Genomic DNA, 7,270 nt, shown 5'->3' with positions numbered 1-7,270 from the left:
GTACGTCATCTTATTCTTCCAATGTGCATAATTTGCTCCATTGAAGAAGGGTGGCTTATTGACCGGTTGTGAATCCATAATAGGATATTCTTCAAGATAATAAACACCGGAGGAAAAAGTCATTTCTTTGTCAGTTGCGTCAGAAATTGGTAGAGCTTCTTCAAGGATCATCTCAAGGTGGTTAAACCTTCTTAATGAGTTAGGCTCTGATACCAATTGTTGGGATTTTCGGAAGCTCGATTCGACAACCAGAACGGTTTGCAAAGAGGAGTCGGAATGGTTTTTGAGTTTAGGGAGTAAGGAGATTGAAAGATAGAAAATTGCACAGTGATTTAGAGTGGTTCGACTTTCTAAACCAAAGTCTATATCCACTACTTTAGCTCCTCACCAAGTATTTTCCAATAAATTCACTAATTTGTTCTTTCTTTTGAGGACAAAGAGATAACCTTACAACTCCCTAGTTTTTTCAGGCTAAACTAGAACCTTTCCCTAGCTTTTACACGGGATAAGCTAGAACCTTTCCCCTTTACAAAAGGATAAAATAAGTAAACAATAAAACCTCTCTAAGGTAGGTGTTTACAAGATTGAGCTCACAAGAACAAAATATTTACAAAAGAAAGATGAAATAAGATTGAAAAACTCTTCTCTTGTGTTTGATTGCTTGGATAGTTGTTCTCTTACTTCTTCAAGTGTCCTTAGCTTGTATTTATAGCTTGGAATGTGTTTGATGTTCTATATAGCCATTGGAGATGTTTTGGAGCCGTTTGGGGATGATTTTTCTACTCAAAAAGGCTGCCCATAACATGATGCATCGGTGCACTATCAAGGTGAATTGATACCCCTTCATTAAATTCAAATAAACTAGCCGTTACTAGCCGTTGCAGCCTTGATGCATGGATGCATGGCAGGATGCATCGATGCACTAAGTACATTAGATGTTTGAGTGCATGGATGCATGGCAGGATGCATCAATGCACTAAGTACATTAGATGTTTGAGTGCATGGATGCATTGCATGATGCATCGATGCATTAGTGCAGGTGCATGGATGCACTACATGGATGCATTGCAGGTATGCATGGATGCACTGCAAGGATGCATGGATGCACTTTGACACCCTTTAGCATTTTGGCTCAAATCCGATTTTAATGGAATTTGAATTATTTTTGAAACCTTTTAAAACTTTGAATAAATTCAATTAAGTCCAAAAATATTTTATAAATTCAATTCAAGTCCAAAAACATTTTGCCTTAAATTGTTATATCAAAACATAGTTCAACAACCTTTAATCATGGAAGTGTTGTGATGTAAATGAGTAATGTGAGCAAAAACGGGAGTGTATCACAAATGGTCTCTCAACTATAGGGTATTGCTTTATTAAGTCCCTCGACTATTAAAAGTTGCAAAATTGTCTTCTGACTATAGAATTTTTCTTTCTTAAATCCCTCGACTATTAAAAGTTACAAAATGGTCACCTGATTATTCATTATGTTCTAAATTCTTCCTTTTCTGTTAAAAATATTAGGGGTTGTGTAACACCCATATACGTATATGTTTCAGTATATTCATATAAATGTTACATTACTTTAAAACTGTTTACTTATTTTGAACATAGCCTTTAAAATTTTTGTGACAACTTAATATCACATAAATAAACATAATAAATAAGTATTCATTTGACATAATACAAAATATTTTGTTATATTTAATTACATGCCAAAAAAGTTTCCAAAATGATTTATATTATTCTAATATTATTGGTGAGTCAACCTTAGTGGATGATATTTGTGGTTGTGACTGTACTCCTTACTTGATTATTCTTTGTTGTTTCCTACGCGTGAAAATACACATGTTAAGTATATCTTAGTAAGTCATAATATAATAAATAAACTCTTATGTATACATAAATATTTTATTCTCTAATCATTTTGTTGAACTATGTTTTGATATAACAATTTAAGGCAAAATGGTTTTTGGACTTGAATTGAATTTACAAAATGTTTTTGGACTTAATTGAATTTATTCAAAGTTTTAAAAGGTTTCAAAAATAATTCAAAGTCCATTATATTCGAATTTGAGCAAAAATGCTAAAGGGTGTGAAAGTGCATCCATGCACCCATGCAGTGCATCCATGCATCCCTGCAGTGCATCCATGCACCTACACTAGTGCTTCCATACACCTGCACTAGTGCATCGATGCACCATGTAGTGCATCGATGCACCATGTAGTGCATCGATGCACCATGTAGTGCATCTATGCAATCAAACACCGAATGCAATTAGTGCATCGATGCATCCTTCTGTGCATCGATGCATCAAGGCTATGCATCGATGCATCCTGTTGTGCATCCATGCACGAAGGCTGCAACGGCTAATAACGACTAGTTTATTTGAATTTAATGAAGGGGTATCGATGCACCATGATATGTGCATCCTTTTGAGTAGAAAAATCATCCCCAAACGACTCCAAAACATCCCCAACGGCTATATACAACATCAAACACATTCCAAGCTATAAATATAAGCTAAGGACACTTGAAGAATAAAGAAAAGGATTATCAAAGCAATCAAACACAAGAGAAGAGTTTTTTATTCTTATTTCATCTTTCTCTTGTAAATATTTTGTTCTTGTGAGCTCAATCTTGTAAACACCTACCTTAGAGAGGTTTTCTTGTTTACTTATTTTATCATTTTGTAAAGGGGAAATGTTCAAGCTTATCCCGTGTAAAAGCTAGGGAAAGGTTCTAGTTTAGCCCGAAACAACTAGGGAGTTGTAAGGTTATCTCTTTGTCCTCAAAAGAAAGAACAAAATAATGAATTTGTTGGAAAATCCTTGGTGAGGAGCTAAGGTAGTGGATGTAGACTTAGTTGAGAAGTCGAACCACTCTAAATCGCTGTGTAATTCTCTATCTTTTAATCTCCTTACTCCCTAAACACAAAATCTGATCCAGACCCTCTTTACAAGCAATTCCTATTGTCGATTCGAGCTTCCGAAAATCCTAACAATTGGTATCAGAGCCTAACTCGTTAAGAATGTTTAACCACCTTGAGACAATCCTCAAAGAAGCTCTACCAATTCCCGATACAACCGAGAAGATGGCTTCCACCTCCGACTCATTCCACATGGAAGACTCCCTACAAACGGACAAGCCTCCATACTTCAATGGAGTCAACTATCGTCATTGGAAGAAATTAATGAAGGTATTCATCCAATCCAATGATCTTGATGCATGGGAGATAATCGAGAACGGCTACTCTTCTCCAAAGAAGAAGGAGAAGAAGCGGAGTGACAAAGAACAGAAGAAAGCTCAACTTAATGCCAAGGTCATACACATGGTGTTGTGTGCATTTGGTCCTGAAATCTATGAAGGAGTTTCTTCATGGTCAAGTGCCAAGGAGCTTTGGAATAAGCTCGAGGAAATCCATGGAAGAAAGAAAGAAGAACCAACAAAGGTGGTGTCTCTAATGGCTCGTGAAGAGCCCGAGGTATCTTCTAACTCAATTGAATTTAATTCATATACATTTGATGAGTTACAAAATGCTTTTAATATGTTATATTCGGAGTTTGAGACTATGAACTCCAAATATAAGAAAATAATTTCAAAATTTAAAAGAGAAAATGATTTTCTTTTGAAAACAAAAATAGATTTTGAAAGCCAAAATGAAATTTTGAAAAAGGATTTAGAGATTTAAAAAATAAAAATTGAAAATTTTGAAAAAGAAAATTTTGATTTAAAAGTTAAGCTTGAATGCTTAACAAAAAAAAAGAAATCATTTTAAATAATTCATTTAGTTCAATAATGACAATATGCTCATATTGTCATTATCATGCTCACAAGGAACATACTTGTCCTTTGAAGAAAGAAAAACGTTTTAAAATTAGGCAAGTATGGATTCCAAAAGGAGCAAGGGGCATTGAACCTAACGTCCAAGGATCCAAAGCAATTTGGATACCAAAATCAAAATAAATATCTCTTGTAGGTGTGTGGGAGCAATGGTGGTGAAAGTGATGATATTCAAGATGCTCTAGCCACACATGAAAAAGGAATGGGTAACCTCTAAGCTTAATGTTTTTAATTTTGGTTATTTGGTTGCTCATTTGATTTTAAGCATGCATGAGTTTTGGTTTTAAATGATTATGCATCATCGTTTTAATCTCATGTATGTTGAAAAGATGATTATGATGAACATTTTAAAGTTATATTAATTTTTAAGAATTTTTAGTTCATCATAATAAAATTTTGGTCAAAATTGGTTTTAATGCAAATGATATCTCTCTAACAATTGATATCAAATTTTCAAATACTTTGATTTTACAAATTTTAAATTTTTTACCTAAATTTGAATGTTTATGCATATGGTTTAAATGAAAATGATATCTCTCTAACAATTGATATCAAAATTTTCAAAATGCATAACATTTTTGGAAAACTTTATGCATATGCACTTAATTTTAACAAATGGTATTGATATCAAATTTCAACAATTGGTATTGCATAAAGTATTTTAGTCTTGGATATATTGAATTTCTTGTGCTACTAACACATTTGTTATTCTTTGTAGAAATTCAATTTCTTTTTAAGTGTCAAGTTCTAAAGCTAAATTTTGATTGGAATGCATTTATTGAGGGGGAACTTTGATTTTTCAAATGATTTTTAAATGTCAAATTTACCACTTACTCTCCAAAGTTATTTTGAACTTCAAAGATCGAATTATTTTTGATATAACAAAAAGGGGGAGAAGTTTGGTTTGAAAAAATCAATTTCTAAATAAAAAATGGGGAACTTAACATTTTCATATATTTTCCAACAATTGTTAACAATTGATATATTTTTCATTAAACAATTTATTAAGGGGGAGTTTTGCCAAAAACAATTTTTCAAATGTTTTGTTATATTAAAAAGGGGGGACATTGTTGAACTATGTTTTGATATAACAATTTAAGGCAAAATGGTTTTTGGACTTGAATTGAATTTACAAAATATTTTTGGACTTAATTGAATTTATTCAAAGTTTTAAAAGGTTTGAAAAATAATTCAAAGTCCATTAAATTCTGATTTGAGCCAAAATGCTAAAGGGTGTCAAAGTACATCCATGCACCCCTGCAGTGCATCCATGCACTTGCACTAGTGCATCCATGCACCTGCACTAGTGCATCGATGCACCATGCAGTGTATCCATGCACTCAAACACCGAATGTAATTATTGCATCGATGCATCAAGGCTATGCATCGATTCATCCTGCTGTGCATCCATGCACGAAGGCTGCAACGGCTAGTAATGACTAGTTTATTTGAATTTAATGAAGGGGTATCGATGCACCATGATAGTGCACTGATGAACCATGTTATGGGCAACCTTTTTGAGTAGAAAAATCATCCCCAAACGACTCCAAAACATCCCATACGGCTATATACAACATCAAACACATTCCAAGCTATAAATACAAGCTAAGGACACTTGAAGAATAGAGAGAATAACTATCCAAGCAATCAAACACAAGAGAAGAGTTTTTTTATTCTTATTTTATCTTTCTCTTGTAAATATTTTGTTCTTGTGAGCTCAATCTTGTAAACACCTACCTTAGAGAGGTTTTCTTGTTTACTTATTTTATCCTTTTATAAAGGGGAAATGTTCTAGCTTATCTCGTATAAAAGCTAGGGAAAGGTTCTAGTTTAGCCCGGAAAAACTAGGGAGTTGTAAGGTTATCTCTTTGTCCTCAAAAGAAAGAACAAATTAGTGAATTTGTTGGAAAATCCTTGGTGAGGAGCTAAGGTAGTGGATGTAGACTTGGTTGAGAAGTCGAACCACTCTAAATCGTTGTGCAATTCTCTATCTTTTAATCTCCTTACTCCCTAAACACAAAATCTGATCCCGACCCTTTTTACAAGCAATTCCTGCTGTCGATTCGAGCTTCCGAAAATCCCAACACATTTGTCATGATTCTTTCTTATCATTTATAACCTCCATTCATGTTTATAATGCACCAATATGCAGTTTCAATTATAGCATACTTTTCTGTTGATAATGCACCCATATGCATTTCAACTATAGTATACTTTATGTTGATAATGCACCCATATGCATTTCAACTATAGTATACTTTTCTGTTGATAATGCACCCATATGCATTTCAACTATAGTATACTTTTATGTTGATAATGCACCCATATGCATTTCAACTATAGTATACTTTTCTGTTGATAATGCACCCATATGCATTTCAACTATAGTATACTTTTCTGTTGATAATGTACCCATATACATTTCAACTATATTATATTTTTCTGTTGATAATGTACCCATATACTTTTCAACTATGGCATACTTTTCTGTTGATAATGTACCTATATACATTTCAACTATGGCATCCTTTCATGATGATAATGCACCCATATGCATTATTATTTTCATTCATTTTAGAGCAATTCATACTCTAAATTCATTCACAATATCATTTCCATGTATTCAATAAAGCATAGTAATTAAGGTAAAACATACATTAACATTTAAATATTCATATTGAATCATTTCTAATCATTTTCATCTAGATTGCATACAATAAATGTACTCACATGACTTTCCTCGCTAAGTGTCCAAAAAGTAAGGTTGATTACTCCGGGACTTTGCCATTTCCCTTAGTTTTGCTTTTCTCAGGAGTTTGGTTCCGATCTATTCAAGCATCCATTAAAACATGTGTCATACTCAATGTTAGTAAATTTCCTAACAATTGTAATTAAACCATATTCAAAAGAATATGGTTATTAACTTTCTATATCATTATCAGTCTATTTTTAACATTTCTGGTTCCAAAGTATCGATACTACTACCCTAGTACTGATACTTCTACACTAGGGTATCGATACCCCTTCCTGGTATTGATACAAAAATTAGGTTCGATGTTTCATGGTATCGATACCCTTAACATGATATCGATACTACCCTACAATGGTATCGATACTCCCTTACGGTATCGATACCGAAATTAGATTCGATGTTTGCTTGGTATCGATACTGCCTCAATGGTATCGATATTGATTGAATCAGTATTGGTACTATCCAACAAATTTATCCCCTTTTTAGCCTATAGTATCGATATTGTTCTATCAGTACCGATACCCTTGCCTAGATTTTCCATTTTTTAACCCGATTTTTAGCCAAATGGGACCAAATTTATTTATATCAACACCCAAAAATGCTATGCAACTATTCTCTACTTATCCATACAAATTTTCCTTCATCTTATTTCATAAAACATATAATATCTACCA

The sequence above is a fragment of the Hibiscus syriacus genome, unplaced genomic scaffold, assembly GCF_006381635.1.
Source record: "Hibiscus syriacus cultivar Baekdansim isolate YM2019G1 unplaced genomic scaffold, ASM638163v2 tig00112230_pilon, whole genome shotgun sequence".
NCBI classification, from domain to species: domain Eukaryota; kingdom Viridiplantae; phylum Streptophyta; class Magnoliopsida; order Malvales; family Malvaceae; genus Hibiscus; species Hibiscus syriacus.
The sequence above is the reverse complement of the archived record's forward strand: the minus strand, read 5'-3'. Positions refer to the sequence as shown.